Source organism: Hylobates moloch, unplaced genomic scaffold, assembly GCF_009828535.3.
Source record: "Hylobates moloch isolate HMO894 unplaced genomic scaffold, HMol_V3 SCAFFOLD_26, whole genome shotgun sequence".
In the NCBI taxonomy this organism is placed as follows: domain Eukaryota; kingdom Metazoa; phylum Chordata; class Mammalia; order Primates; family Hylobatidae; genus Hylobates; species Hylobates moloch.
The window spans coordinates 2428007-2444583 of record NW_026652301.1 but is presented as its reverse complement, the minus strand read 5'-3'; the positions used below and the strand labels follow the sequence as shown (position 1 = coordinate 2444583).

Below are 16577 nucleotides of genomic sequence, written 5' to 3'. Positions count from 1 at the left end.
TTCTTTTTTTTGAGACGGAGTCTGGCTCTGTCACCCAGGCTGGAGTGCAGTGGCGCGATCTCGGCTCACTGCAAGCTCCGCCTCCTGGGTTCATGCCATTCTCCTGCCTCAGCCTCTCCGAGTAGCTGGGACTACAGGCGCCCGCCACCACACCCGGCTAATTTTTTGTATTTTTAGTAGAGACGGGGTTTCACCGTGGTCTCAATCTCCTGACCTCGTGATCCGCCCGCCTCGGCCTCCCAAAGTGCTGGGATTACAAGCGTGAGCCACCGCACCTGGCCGGAAGTGAGGCTTCTATACCTCACTCAAAGTGGTAAAATGTTGGTACCAGTAGACTGTTTTTATATATATATGTATATATATAAATATATGTTATATATGTGTATATATAAATATATGTTATATATGTATATATATAAATGTATGTTATATATGTGTATATATACTATATATATATATATATACCTAGAGCAACCACAACAAATTATACAAAGATATACACTCAAAAACTCTAAAGTCAAGATAACATCTTAAAAATAGCTCTTCAAGTATCTCACAGGAAAGACAAAAGAAACAGAGAAACAAAACCAGAACAAACCAGTAGTAAGTAAATAATAAAATGGCAGACTTAAGTGCTTACGTATCAATAATTACTAAATGTAAATTATCTAATAGACCAATCAAAAAAAGATATATTGGCAAAGTGGATAGAAAAGCACAGTTCAACTGTAGTGATTACAAGAAACTTATTTTAAATTTAGCAACATGGGTAGAAAGGTAAAAGTGGGCAAAATCATGCAAATATTAGTATTTAAAAAGCATGAAAGGCTATATTAATATAGCAAAGAAACTAGAGACAAAGAGCGATATTACATAATAATAAAGGGATTAACCCACTAGGAAGACATAGCAAACCTAAATGCATATGTACCAACTAACAGAGTTTCAACACATATCAAACAAAAATTGATAGAACTGAAAGGAGAAATAAGCACAAACATACTAGATTTCCATAGCCTCCCTCAGAAATTGATAGAACACCTAAGAAGAAAATTAGCAAGGACATAGGATATCCTAACAACACTATCAATAGGATCTAAGTGACACATACAGGTTGAGTACCCTTTATCCAAAATGCTTGGGACGAGATCTGTTTCAGATTTTGATATTTCTGGATTTTTTAAATACCTGCATTATACTTACTGATTGAGCATCGCTAATTAAAAAAATAAAAACTGAAATTTAAAATGTTTCAATGAGTATTTCTTTTGAGCATTATGTTGGTGCTCAAAAAGTTTTGGATTGCAGAGCATTTTGGATTTGGGATCTTAGATTAGAAATATAAAACCTATATAGAACACTGCACTGATCAACAGCAGAATACAAAATTTTTTTTGAGTGCCCATGAAAATTCACCAAGATAAATTATATTCTGGGTTATAAAATAAACCTTGACAAATTTTAAAAACTTGAAATTATAAGAGTGTTCTCTAACAATAATGGAGTCAAAGTATAAATCAGTAACAGAAAGAAAATCAGAAAAGTAAATATGTGAAAATTAAACACAGTTTAAAATAATTAAATAATATATAGGTCAAAGAGGATATCTCCATTGAAATAAAATAATATAGAGAGCTCATAAGAAGAAAAAACCCAGAACAAACAAAAATAATAAATATAAGAGAAAAAATCAAAAAGTTAAAAATAGAAAAATAATAAAGAAAACCAATTAAATAGCAAGGTTGATCTTCAAAAAGTAAGTTGATAAATCTCTAGCAAGACTGACAAAAATAAGAAACACAATCACCAACAGGAATAAAGTAGATCCTGGAATCATCAAAGAAAAAAGAAGAAAAATATAATTTATGAATACTTTTATGCTCACATATTTTACAACTTAGAAAAAATGAACTAATTCCTCGATGACAGCAACTACCAAACTCAACCAAGATTAAATTGACTATCTAAATAGCCCTATGATGATAAATGAAATATAACTCATAATTTAAAAGCTCCTAAGAAAGAGATCTCAGGCCCAGATGGTTTCACTGATGAAATCTTTCAAACATTTAATAAAGGGTAACCAAAAATTGTACATGATCTCTTCCAGATAATAGAGATAAGGGAATGCTTCTCAAATCATTTGATCTGAAATCATTGATGATATCAAAACCAGACATAGCCAGTATAACCAAGGAAAACTAAAGATCAATATCTCTCATGAACTTAGACACAAAAATCCACTACAAAATAGTAGCAAACAAAATACAACAATGTATATTTAAAAAATTAAGCCCCATGATGAAATGGGAATTATTCCAGGTATGCAAGGCTGATTCATCGTAAATCAATGTAATCCACCACACCAACAGAATACAAGAAGAAAATTTACGTGATCGTATAAATCAATGTAGAAAAAACAATGAGCAATATTCAACACACATTTATGATAAAAACTCTCAGAATCATAAAAATAGAGGAAAATGTTCAACTTGACTAAACATATCTCCAAAAAGCCTATAGCTAATGTCATACTTACTAGTGAAAGACAATGCTTTCCATCCAAGATCAGGAACAAATACTGATGTTGGCTTTCATGACTTTTCTTCTACATACTGTAAGTTCTAGCTACTGCAATAAAAAATATAAAAACACATGAAAGAAAGAGAGAGAGAGAGGAAGGAAGGAAGGAGGGAAGGAAGAAAGGAAGGAAGGAAGGAAGGAAGGAAGGAAGGAAGGAAGGAAGGAAGGAAGGAAGGAAGGAAAATCTTTATTTGAAGGTGACATGATTACTAACGTAGGAAATCTCAAGAAATCTACCAACCAAACCTTGAAGAAACTAATGCATGAGTTGAGAAAAGTCACAAGATATAAGATTAACATGCAAAAATTAACTACATTTCCATATACTAACAGTGAACATATAGAAACCTAAATTAACAACACAATACTATTTATAATCCATTCCCCAGAAAACAAAATACTTAGATGTATCTTTAGCAAATTATGTACAGGACCTGTATGCTGAAATATATAAATTGATGACAAAAGAAATTAAAGAAGATCCAACAAAATGAAGACACACTGTTTATAAATTGGAGGACTCAGAAAAGATGTCAGTTCTCCCCAGTCTTATCTAGAGTTTTAAGATAATCACTATTAAAATTTCACCTAAGTTTTTTCATAGATATACACCAGCTTATTCTAAAATTTATGTGGGAAGGCACAAACCCTAGAATATCTAAAGCAATACTGATAAAGGACAATAAAGTAGGGGGAAGTACTCTACTCAACATTAAGACTTATCATCTAGCTATTACAATCAAAACAGTGGGCTATTGGCAGAATGATAGACAATGGATCAGTGGAACAGAATAGTAAATCCAGAAATATACCCACACAAATATGCCCAATTAATTTTTGACAAAGATACAAGGCCATTTCAATGGAGGAAAAATAGCCTTTCAGTAAATGGTTCCAGAAAAAGTGAACATCCATGGGAAAAAATAAAAAGAGAAAATAACCTCAACCTAAACCTCACAATTTAGACAATATTTAACTCAAAATGGATCACAGACTGAACTTGTAAAACTACAAAACTTTTAGAAAAAACAGAATATAGTATTTGGATTAGACATGATTCTTAGATTTGATACCAAAAATCACAATTCATAAAAGGAAAAATATCGATGAATTGGGCATCATCATAATTAAAAATTTGCTCTGTGAAACATGCAGAGAGGATGAAAAGTCAAGCTGCACTAGGAGAAAATATTTGCAAACTACATATCTGACAAAGGACTAGTATCTAGAATACACAAAGAATTCTCAAAACTCAACAACAATAAATACAATTAGAAAATTGGCAAATGACATGAACAGACATTACTGAAGAAGATATGGGATGGTAAGCCCAAAAAAGATGGTCATCATTATTAGCAATTAGGGAAATGCACATTTAAATCACAATGTGATATCACTACATACCTGTCAGAAGGTCTAAAATAAAATATAGCGACAATACCAAATGCTGTGAGGACACAAAGAAGCTAAATCATTCATATATTGATGGTGGTAATATGAAATGGTAAAACCACTCTGAAAAACAATTTGGTAGTTCCTTAAAAAAACTAAGCCTACAACTACCAGATGACCCAGTAATTGAACATTTGGGTACTTATCCCAGAGAAATAAAAACTTATGTTCCCACAAACACTTTTACAAGAATGTTCATAGTTGCTTTATTTGTAATTGCCCAAAATAAGAATCAACTCAAATGTATTCCAATAGCAAAATGACTAAACAAACTGTAGTGTACATATGTGTGTGGATGGATGGATGGATGGATGGATGGATGGATGGATGGATGGATGGAGATAGATACATAGACACATACACACACAACATGGAATAGTACTCAGCAATGAAATAGGATGAACAATTGGTACATGCCACAAGTTGGATAAATCTTCTAGGAATTATTTTGAGTGAAAAAAGCCAATCACAAAGGGTTATAGACTGTATCACCCAATTTATATAACATTATTTAAATGACAAAATTTTAGAAATGGAGGACAGATTAGCGGTTGCCAGGGTTTGGAAGAAGGTGTGTGGTTTAGTCATAAAGGTCCACACAAGGTACCCTCGTCGTGTTGGAAGTGCACAGTATATTGACTGTGGTGGTCGATACACAAACCTACATAGATGATAAAATTGTATTGAGCTAAATAAACCTACACAAATGAGTTCAACTAAAACTGTGGAAATCTGAGTATTATGGAAGGATTGTATCAATGTCAATATCCTGGTTGTGACATTATACTACAGCAGAATGCTGACTGGCTCTGTCCCTGAGGGGCTTGGGCTCTATTGAGATTTGCCCTGACCAGCTATGTTTTGCTTGCTTTATCCCTTGGTATGAATTGAATTATAGCAACCACAAGGTTGTCAGTAGTCTCCGCTGCTCTCACAATAAGTTCAAGGCACAAACAAGAGCTTAGGAGGGTGACGATAAACCATAAGGATGATTAACACTTGGAATGGCGAGATTTTCCTTAAAGGCTCAAAAGAAGCACTGATTGCTCCTTGAATTCTCAACCCACATACCAAGCATTTGAAACACATCCTCAATTATTTGAAATCAGTATATTAATCCTGGCTTTCAAAGGAAATTAAAACTACTTAATTAGCATTCCTTTCCAAGTGACATTTCCCATCTGTTACACTTTCATTTGGCTGGAATTTTTTGTGTTAAGACACAGAGTGAAGACAAGTTAATTATGAAATCGCTTGATGCTACATTTAAAGATCTGTTGAGGTGTGAAATGATTCCCAGGCCTCAGATGTAATGCTGAGTAATGGAGCACCCAGAATAATCATCATCTGTAAAGACTTAAAACCAAAGAAACCCAAGGAGAAAAAAGTTTGACGTGGCAAATTAATTTACTTCAATTCCCAGCAAAATTAAATTTCATTATGTAAATTTTTTCATTAGCAAAACAGAAAATAAGAGCTGTTTGTATAAATCTGCAGTGATTCAATATCCTTTCCTTAGTTCTCCCATATTCTTCCTTTTACTTTTCACCTTCTATCCATCTCCTCACAAATGCTAGAAGACATACACCTGCGTATATCTCAAGGAAGGAAGGTCTGTTCACTCTGTGCTCTTTGAATACTTAATTAGACTGCACTCTACCAAAGAGTGTTGCCACTGGGTAGTTCATCTAAGTCTATCTTGGTGTTATTTTGCTTCCCTTTAACATCCATTAATTTACCAATGAGCGCCTCCCTGTCTTCGGTCTGGCAGTGGACAGAGGCTTGCTGTCACATTTTCAGGAACTTCCCGCTTCACTACTCAGCCTCATTTACCTGTGTCCCCAGAAGGCAGATGTGTGGAATGAATTCAGGGTTTCTACATTAAAGCATTCCCGTGACCCAGTCTCTTCTTCCCTTAAAAATAACAACAAAGAGCAACATAAGAAGGAAATAAGAATTAATAAATGGTAGCTATATATGCGTTAGATGGAGAAAAAAATAGATTCCATTTGTCATTTTAAATTACGATGCACAAAATGAAAAGGCTTACTTTAACTTGGAGTCCAAAATGAGAGAGGCATCTCTGTCAGGCAGCAGCAGGAGTGTAGAAACAGAGCTAGTGCTAGACCCCCAAATCAATGGTCCTGTCAAATGAACATTTATTCAGATTTAGTCAAATTTACACATTTATTCAAATTCTCCCACTGGCAGTCATATATAGTACAGGGAAATCTGTTCCAAAAGCTCAGCACATCTTATAGCCTTAATTTTTTACAAAGTTAATACATGTTCATTTTTAAAACCTGAACAAGATAGATGATAAGTTAAAGATAGATGATATATATTAGTAGATAGATGATAGATAGATAGAAATAATAGCTGCAAAGTGTAGGCTATCTACTGTATCTGGCACTAATGTCATTGATTACTGCATTTAATTATCACAACGACCCTGTGAAGTAGAATATTCCTGATGTTCAGATTTTTTTTAAGCAATTTTAAGGATTAAGGTGTTATGTTGCTCAAAATCTTATAGTTAACAAGTTACAGAGCTGCGATGTGATCCTTTGCATTGTGTCTCAAGATCCTGTAATGAATGACAAGGATACAAACCTGGACATAATCACTATTAATAGGGTCATTTCAGATCACTCCAGGCCTTTTTTTTTTTTTTTTTTTTCTACAAAAGTGAGATCACACTTATATAATACTCAGCAACTTGCTCTTTCTCACTCAGCAATCATAGATAACCTTGCATGTCATTCTGCATACATCTCCTTAATACATTTATCCTTTGCTTAACAACTTTCCTGCTTAGCAACATACCTGAAACTGTGCCACTGTGTAAAATAATTCAATTGAAAACAATATTTACATCAATTTTAGTAGGAAAAGATATAATTCCTTTCCACCCAACCTTAACCTTTCGACCCTATTTTTCTCAATTTTCATGGAGAAAAATAGAATAATAAAACCAAGCTCATATAAACAATAAAAAACAATTTGAAGGAAAATAAAGTCACTTTCTCATAAATGAAATAAATGTAATAATGCAATGAAGGCTTAGTGGACTCACTAGGAAGGAAGAGAGTGTGAGTTGTGTGGTGAAGGAAAGGCACAGGGAGTCATTTATAGAAAGCGGAGGGAGTACAGCAGTTAACTTTCCGCCGGGGGGGGCAGTATCTCATACCAAGTGGCGTGGGCTGCCATGAAGGATGGCAGAACCTTTCATTCCTTTTCCCTCTTCAGTCCTCTTTTATCACAACCATCTTTTATTTCATGCTTAAAGTTTTTCCCGCTTTTCTTTCTATAACATTTACTTTTTCACTTTTTGAGACAATTGTGGGCTTGGGATTATCTTTAATTCAATTCATAAAGCTGCAACACAGCAAGTTTAAGGCACAGAACACAAGAACACTTGGAAACAGTGCATGTACGTAAAATGCCAGAGTCATAGAAATTGCTGTCTTTATCCCTCTTGGTCTTGGAAAATGTCCTGGGTTCATACAAATATGACAGCAATTCAAATCTGTCCCACATCTCTTCTCTGCATAGAAATTGTGTTGAGAAAACTCCTGAGTGTGTTCTTGTCTAAAATAAAAAATATTATTTTTAGATTATATTTTTGTATGTTTTCATGTGAAAGCATAAACAAGAAGAGTCATCCAAAAAGTGGTATAAATTACCCAAAAAAAGTTATGGTGAAAAGTTACTAACTGAAAAATCATTTTACAGTAAGTCTATGATTTTGGCAACTTATAGAATTACATACAGTGAATAAACTATAAACTGTTTAACCAGTCCTTATTAATGGATTTTTAAATTAGCATGATTTTATACCATTGCAGACAATGTTGAAATGTGTGCTTTCTTTTTTTTTTTTTTTTTTTAGATGGAGTTTCGCTGTTGTCACCCAGGCTGGAGTGCAGTGGTGTGATCTTGGCTCACTGCGACCGCCACCCCCCAGGTTCACACCATTCTCCTCATTCTCCTACCTCAGCCTCCCGAGTAGCTGCATTATAGGACATACATGGATAAAATTTTAATATATTACATCAGATTACTTTCCACAAGGTAACTATATTTTACATTTTCTCCAATGGTATGTGCAACTGGTGCCTACTTTTCTATAACTTTGTTGGTTCCGAAAATTATCCATTTGAAAAATTTCTATAGTCCTGGTGGGTGAAACTTTTTCCTGTTTACTGCTGATGATAAACATCATTGTCAATTTCATTCCCACCTGTATAAATATTCTGCAAATATATTTTCTCCATTTTTCTACAGGCTTATTGGTTTTTTGTTACCCATTTATTGGAGCTCATTTGTCCATTAGGGATATTAATATTTTGTAACATATTTTGTAGTTTAAATATGTCATTGTTTTCTTTATGGCAGATCAGTTTCTTTTCTTGCTTAAATAGGGTGCAAATTACCATCATTAGTTTATCACAAAAGGTAGTCAATATTTTTTTCTACTGTGGTTACAGTATTCTAATGTATATTTAGATTTATCTGAAATTTATTTTTATTAAGGTATGTATCATAGAACACACTAGTGCCCACCAATATCTGATTCACCTCTCCTGCCTAGGCATCCAGAGATAATACTTCCTGATCTCTAGGCAGATTAAAAAAAGGACTTTTTGTCTAGTTGTGGCAAATGGATGTGGATAGATGTGATGCATGTGAGACTTCCATGATGGAGCAGAAAACAGCTCCTTTGTGATTTCATATATTTTGTGTATTAGTCCTGTCTCACACTGCTAATAAACACATATCCAAGACTTAGGCAATTTATAAAGGAAAGAGGTTCAGTTGACTCACAGTTCAGCATGGCTGGGGAGGCCTCAGGAAACTTATAATCATGGCAGAAGGAGAAGCAAGCATGTCCTTCTTCACATGGTGGCAGGAAGGAGAAAAATGAGTGCCCAGTGAAGAGGGAAATCCTTTATAAAACCATCAGATCTCGTGAGAACTCACAATCACAATAACAGCATGGGGGAAAGTGTTCCCATGGTTCAATTGTCTCTACCGGGTCCACCCCATGACACGTGGGACTTACGGGAACTACAATTCAAGATGAGATTTAGGTGGGGACACTGCCCCTAGCCTCTTCAAAATCTCATGTCCTCACAATTCAAAACACAATCATGCCCTTCCAACAGTCCCCCAAAGTCTTAACTCATTCCAGCATTGACTCAAAAGTCCAAGTCCAAAGTCTCATCAGCAACAAGGCAAGTCCCTTCCACCTATGAGCCTGTAAAATCAAAAGCAAGATAGTTACTTTCTAGATACAGTGAAAGTACAGGCATTGGGTAAATGCCAAAATTCCAAATGGGAGAAATTGGTGAAAACCAAGGGGCTACAGGCCCCAAGCAAGTCCAAAATCCAATAGGGCAGTCATTAAACCTTGAGGTTCCAAAATGATTTCCTTTGACTCCAGGTCTTACATCCAGGGTATGCTGATGCAAGAGGTGGGCTCCCACAGCCTTGGGCAGCTCCACCCCTGTGGTTTTACAGGGTATAGCCCCCCATCCTGGCTTCTGTCTCAAGCTGGCATTGAGTGTCTATGGCTTTTTTAGGTGCACAGTGCAAGCTGTCAATGGATCTACCATTCTGGGATCTGGAAGACAGTGACCCTCTTCTCACAGCTCTACTAGGCAGTACCCCAGTGGTGACTCTGTGTGGGGGCTCCAATCCCACATCTCCCTTCCATACTGCCCTCGCAGAGGTTCTCCTTGAGGGCTCTGCCCCTGCAGCACACATCTGCCTAGACATGCAGGTGTTTCCATACCTCCTCAGAAATCTGGATGGATGTTTCCAAACCTTAATTCTTGACTTCTGTGCAGTCACAGGCCCAACATCATGTGTAAGCTGCCAAGGCTTGGGGCCTGCACCCTCTGAAGCCACAGTACAAGCTGTACCTTGGCTGCTTTTAGCCACAGCTGGAGTGTCTGGGATGCGGGGCACCAAGTCCCCAGGCTGCACATAGCAGGGGGCCCCAGTCCTGGCCCAGGAAACCATTTTCCCTCCTAGGCCTTTTGGCCTGTGATGGAAGGGGATGCCATGAAGGTCTCTGGCATGCCCTGGAGACATTTTCCCCATCGTCCTGGCAATTAGTGTTTGGCTTCATGTTACTTATGCAAATTTCTGCTGCTGGCTTGAATTTCTCCTCAGAAAATGGGTTTTTCTTTACTACTGCATTGTCAACCTGCAAATTTTTCAAATTTTTATGCTTTGCTTCCTCTTAAATGCTTTGCTGCTTAGAAATTGCTTCTGCCAGATACCCTAAATCATCTCTGTGAAGTTCAAAGTTCCATAGATCTCTAGGGCAGGGGCAAAATGCCATCAGTCTCTTTGCTAAAGCATAACAACAGTCACCTTTACTTCAGTTTTCAACAAGTTCCTCATCTCCATCCAAGACCACTTCAGCCTGGACTTTATTGTCCATATGACTATCAGCATTTTGGTCAAAGCCATTCAACAAGTCTCTAAGAAGTTCCAAACTTTCCCACATTTTCCTGTCTTCTTCTGAGCCCTCCAAACTGTTCCAACCTCTGCCTGTTACCCAGTTCCCAAATCACTTCCACATTTTAGGGTATCTTTACAGCAGCAACCCACTCTACTGGTGCCAATTTACTGTATTAGTCCATTCTCATGCTGCTAATACAGACATATTCAAGACTAGGTAATTTATAAAGGAAAGAGATTTAAACCTCACACAGTTCAGCATGGCTAGGAGGGCTCAGGAAACTTACAGTTATAGTGGAAGGGAGAGCAAACATGTCCTTCTTCACATGGCAGCAGAAAGGAAAATAAGTGTCCAGCTAACAGGGAAGCCTTTTATGAAACCATCAGATCTCATGAGAACTAACTCACCATCATGAGAACAACATGTGGGAAACCACCCCCATGATTCAATTATCTCCACTGGGTCCCTCCCACAACATGCGGGGATTATGAGAACTACAATTAAAGATGAGATTTGGGTGGGTACACAGCCAAACCATATCACTTTGCTTCTCCATTGGCAGGAAATGTGGAGACCACGTATTGAAATGTCAGAACTATGAGATCCAAGCAGTGTGGATCTCCAAATCACATTTGGAGGCCAATAACTATGAAGATTCACCTGACCTACAAGGATTTTGTATAAATGGAAAATAAACAATTTGTGTTTATTCACTGAGATCTTCCAGGTGTTTTACTAACCTTTTGTTATTAAGATAGGCTTCATGTATCCTGGCTAATTTAATAAAATATGACTTCAAAATAAACAGTTGATAGACAGACAGACAGACAGCTAGTGAGATAGCACTTTCTTCCAAAGATAGTTGAACCCAAACCAAAAACATTAATATCATGGGTTTAATGCTGAACAAAATGAAGACACCACAGAATGCATATTGGATGATTTCATTAATATGAAATTTGAAAACAAAACCATAGTGTTAGAAATTACAATAGTGCTTACATTTCGGAATTAGAGAGTTTCTCGGGGAATAAAAGTAGAAATTTGAGATGATGGTATTAATCTATTTTTGAGTTAAGTGATGATTATATGAGTTTTACCCATGTTTACCATGGTTTTAAAACTAAATATATATGTGTCATTATATATCCTACAAAATCATTTTTTTTCACTTAGATGTATGTTGTAGGTATGCTGATATGCAGAGATTTCATTAGCTTCAGTTCATCCAAAATTTTAGTTTGCCAAAATTTTAAACTATATTATGACTTCTTTTTGACTTAGGTATTATACAACAAGGCAAGTAAAATTTACTTTCCAAGATTTTTCTTCACTAAGCTCTTTCATATTCTAGGACAAATTGGCACTACTCTAGTACAAAACTATTCTTTTTCCTCAAAAACAGTAGCATAACCACACTTGTATTTCTCTGTCACTCTTGCTCCTAATACAGTCTTTATTGTAAATCTTAACCAAAATAACTGACTTTCATCTCTCAGAAAAACCTGTGGGGATGTATAATTGAAGACTGTTATATATCAGCATTTTAATAGACTAGCAAGGCTCATGAATACATACAGCTCAGCTTCTCCTGATATGTTTAAACAATTTCCCTGCTCACTGCATTGTCTGGAATTCTGCTTATTTTCTCTGGGCTTTTTTTCTTATATTAGTATTTAATAAGTACACCCTTCACTAATGATTTCAGTGAGAGTCCACAGTTGCAAGCTTCCTCAGACCTTTTATCACCCTTGAAGGAGAGTTTGACCACAAAGGGAACTCTGGGGAGATGTTTGAATTCCTAGGGCCTTTTGAGGATATTACTTCATTGACTTTTGCCATCCATTTTTGCTGATAAGACGCCTGATGTTAGTCTAATCTTGATTGTTTTGTATATGACATGATTTTTTTCTCTCTCTCTGGCTGCTTTTAAGATATTACCTTCATCCTTGTTCTGCAGTTTCATTCCAATATGTATAGGTGTGAGAGCATTTCTGTTTATCCTGATCAGCACTCAGTATGTGCTTTTAATCTACGAAATTAGATCTCTGCTTCTGGAAATTTCTCAGCTGATACCTCTTCAAATAGTGATTTCTTAGGCATTCTCTCAAGTGTCTAGTGTCTGAATTTCTGAGATACATGTTGGAGCCCCTCTTTCTATTCACCGTGACTGTTAACATCTGCTTTATACATATTTGATTTATCTTGCCATGCCAAGTTCTAAGTAAATTACTCATTACTACTTCACTAAATTGTCCTTCAGTTACGTCTAGTTGAAGTTTATCCTCTCTTGAGGATATTTTCTTGACCATCATTTCAAAATATTTACGTGATTTACAATTAGTTCTTTTCTATATGCACCCATTGTTATTGTCTTTCTATTAATTTCACAATTTCATATTTTAATTTCATACTTTCTTGTTCTTGTTTATAACTTCTTGATCTTGTTGCATATGTTATTTCTGCACTCACAGTGACAAGTTGTGAACCCTAGAGTTAGTTCCCTAACTTCTCTGCCCTGTATCCTCATTTGTGAGATGAAGGTAATAGTAGCTACTTTATAGTGCTATTGCTTTTATCAAATGATATGATACATGTAAAGTTCTTAAAACAATGTCTATATATTAAACACAATTATTATTATTATTATTTGAGACAGAGTCTCGCTCTGTTGCCCAGACTGGAGTGCAGTGGTGCAATCTTGGCTCACTGCAACCTCTGCCCCCTGGGTTTAAGTGATTCTCCTGTCTCAACCTCCCGAGTAGCTAGGATTACAGGCATGCGCCACCACGCCCAGCTAATTTTGTATTTTTAGTAGACATGGGGCTTCACAGTGTTGGCCAGGGTGATCTGGAACTCCTGACTTCAGGTGATCCGCCTGCTTCAGCCTCCCAAAGTGTTGGGATTACAGGCATGAGCCACCACGCCTGGCCCCAAATTATGTTTTAATATTATTCAGAGTGTTCTATTACTTGCATCTCATTGACAATAAATTGTCAGGTTTCCATGTTGATTTTGTTGGATGCCTTTCTTAGCAATATTTTTCCTTGATAGCCGTAGAACTTTAGTTTGCAGGCTTAACTTGAATGTAAATACTTTCGCCCTCTCTCTGCCTTCACTATTCCCCGTGTGGCACGGCTGTTTTACAGTTTCCTTCTAAGTGGTCCCAGGTCTTATCCTGTCAGCTTAGTGTTCCTATCCAGAAATTATACCAGAGAGATCAGAGGTCTGTGCTTGGAGGGGGCAAGTGGCTTGTCCCAGGTACTGGTTGTACCACATTCTTCCTCCCTACCTTACAGCTTCCACAAGTCATAGCCCTCGACAGTGAGCAGGCTCCCGTCTCAGCCTAGTAAGATGTCTGATGAAGGCGTCTTTTATAGGAGGAAGAATCCCACCCCAGCCTCTAACTTGGCACAATGACTTTGGCTTATATTCCCTACCTCTGCAGGGTGTGTTTGGTCTCTATCATGCCACAGAACTAAAATGCTTGTTTCTGTTCTTCTAAGCCAATATGTCCACAGATTCCTCTCTAGTTTCTACTGTGCATTTCTGTTCCATTTCTTCCAAAGAAAATATAAATTTTGAGTGGGAAACACTCTTTTTATTTTAATAAACTTCTTATCCATTTATCTATCATTTCTAATTATTTGGTGATCAGGAGGAAATGGTAGTGGGGATGTGTGGGAGTGCAGTAGAATTTAGTTTAATGCAGCTAAAAAGCAAATGCTAAACACCATCTTGACTAAAAAATACTCAGAAGCTTGTGACTAAGGACTTTTCTTTGTGAGGAAAAAAAAAAAATCACACCAAGAAAAGAAATGTTTCATTTCATGAAGCTAAAAATCCTGACATCATCCCAGAACTATGAACCAGGGTTCTGCTAACAGCATTAGATGCAAATGTGCATGACTTACACACTTGTTTCTTGCCATGTTAATGAGTTTCCCCTTTCAGTTTTTTATAGGACTTGGTTACCTGAGACAGTTAACATGATCCTTTACTGAAGATTATTGAGTTTTCCTTTTATAAGCAAAAAACTGCTAATTGGCATAATGTTCTACAATGAATTTGGTAGGTCATTTGAAATTGCTTATACATTAGACTTTTCGTTCCTCCTATGTTTTACATGTACATGAAGTTTTAGGTCACAAAATGAAAAAAAAAAACTCTGTTCTTTACTGAGCACTAAAACAACTTAAGAAAATAGATAATAATTAGACAAATGGGGCTCATGACAGCAGTTTATTAGAGAGAGGACTGAATTGAAAAGCATGGATTGATCTATATCCACAATCAGGTTACATAAAACATCCAACTCCCACTGAGCTTGCCAATGGCAAATCTCAGGCCTTCCCCTTGCAAGGGCAGAGTGTACCTTAGTAATCATGCTAAGATGGGCAGAGCATGGGGCTTCCCGGAGACAGGATACACATCGAATCTGAATGCACTTCATTCTGAAGAAACAGAGCCCAGCCTCAGCTGAGTCACGCACTCCGATGCAAACTCCTTCTCCCGAATTTGCCAGTCAACTCAATCCATCCTCCCCCAGTGAAGAGAATGTGAGGGGGGGAAGAGGGATGATGACTCAGGTTGGGTTTCCTCAGAAACAGACTCAGACAGAATTTGGGAACAAATGATTGATGAGGAGATGATTCCAGGAAGCACTGGCAGGGGAGTGGAAAGAAAGGCACAGCAGGGAAGAAAGTCATTGCAGGCATCTACGGGCAAGTTACTACTGTGGACAAGTGGGGCTCCATCTTGCTGGGACCCCTGCGTTACTGTGTGGAGCATGTCTTATCATTGCCCCACACACTAGCAGAGGCAGCCGAAGTACTTTTCTGCCAACCCTTTCCTTTGCTGGAAGAGAGCTGCTCCTGGAAGCTATAACTCACCAGTACTGCTGGGGTGTCCCAATCAGGTGAGCAGGCTCCTGTGGCCAGAGGAAGCTCCCAGGTGGAGAATCACAGTTGTTTATAGAAAGAAGCAGGAGTACCGAGCAGAAGAGGAAGTACTGTGGGGTATCAGTGGGGCATGGACAGCTTCTGCCAGGCACAGGTAGCTGTCCTTGGTGCTTCTCAAAAGGTGAAGTTCCTATATTATGGGTAAAGATAGAACATCAAGATCTTAACTATGACCTCTCCTGTATCTCAATTTCTGTGAGTCAGGAATTTTGGAATAACTTAACTGAGTGGTTGTAGCTTGGGATCTCATGAGGTTGTGGTGAAGACATTGGCAGGGGCTACAGTCATCTGAAAGCTTGACTGGGGCTGGACAATCCATTCTCAAGGTGGCTCACTCAGAGGCTATTGCCAGGAGCCCTGGCTCCTTACCACAGGAACCTCCCCAGAGGGTTTGCTGTCCTCAAGACATGGCAACCAGCTTCTCCTGGAGCAAATGATCTAAGATAGAAAAAGAGAGCAAGCAAGAAGTCAAAAGGCCTTTTACCAGCTAATTTTAGAAGTCTCATACATCATTTCCTTTGTATTCTGTTTGCTAAAAGCAATTTACCGAGACCAGTCTATACTCAAAGTTAAGGGAATTAGACTCGACTTCTTAAAGGAAGGAGTTTAAAAAAGTTATAGAAATATTTTTAAATTACAGCAGGTGCCAAGCACCCTTGATATTCTAAAGTGAGGTGCTAGACCTCACTTGCAACTTGTATGAGAAGTTAGGTGGAAAGGTCTGGAGAACTTATCTGAAGTTAGTTTTTGTGTTGTCTGAATCCTCGCAACATAGGGGAAGGGATGAGTGCATTTGCCCCCACCTCGCTGCTTAAGCCCAAGTGAGAGGGGTTTGAAGGAAACTCTTGAGAGAGTTTGGCCTGTATGTTCTAGAATACGGAGAACATATGGGCTAAATTCTGAGAGATATCTGAAAAGTCAAAAGGTGAGAGGTCATGTGCACAAGCCCCACATAGCAGAATGAGAGCATTAAAGAGCAAGCTTCCTCTCACCTCAGCAGGGAAAAGGATGGAGATTTTCAGAAGTGTGAACACAGTGAGGAGTTGACTTGACATCATCTGGAAAAAAGACTCACTCAGCCTGGAGCCACAATATGACCCTGCCTT

At 37.5% G+C, this 16577-nt stretch overlaps 1 long non-coding RNA gene across 2 annotated transcripts in view; it reads right to left on the bottom strand.

Moving 5' to 3' along the window:
• LOC116463140 (uncharacterized) overlaps nucleotides 1–15900 on the bottom strand; it is a 26607-nt gene extending 10707 nt beyond the window's left edge. For both annotated transcript variants that reach the window (XR_004246594.2, XR_004246595.2), the window contains exons 1-5: nucleotides 15696–15900; nucleotides 15403–15601; nucleotides 6086–6179; nucleotides 5775–5949; nucleotides 2540–2631 (exon numbers count right to left, since the gene is read on the bottom strand). This is a non-coding gene — a long non-coding RNA (uncharacterized LOC116463140). The remainder of the gene's footprint in view (nucleotides 1–2539; nucleotides 2632–5774; nucleotides 5950–6085; nucleotides 6180–15402; nucleotides 15602–15695) is intronic.
• Nucleotides 15901–16577: the final 677 nt, after the last annotated feature.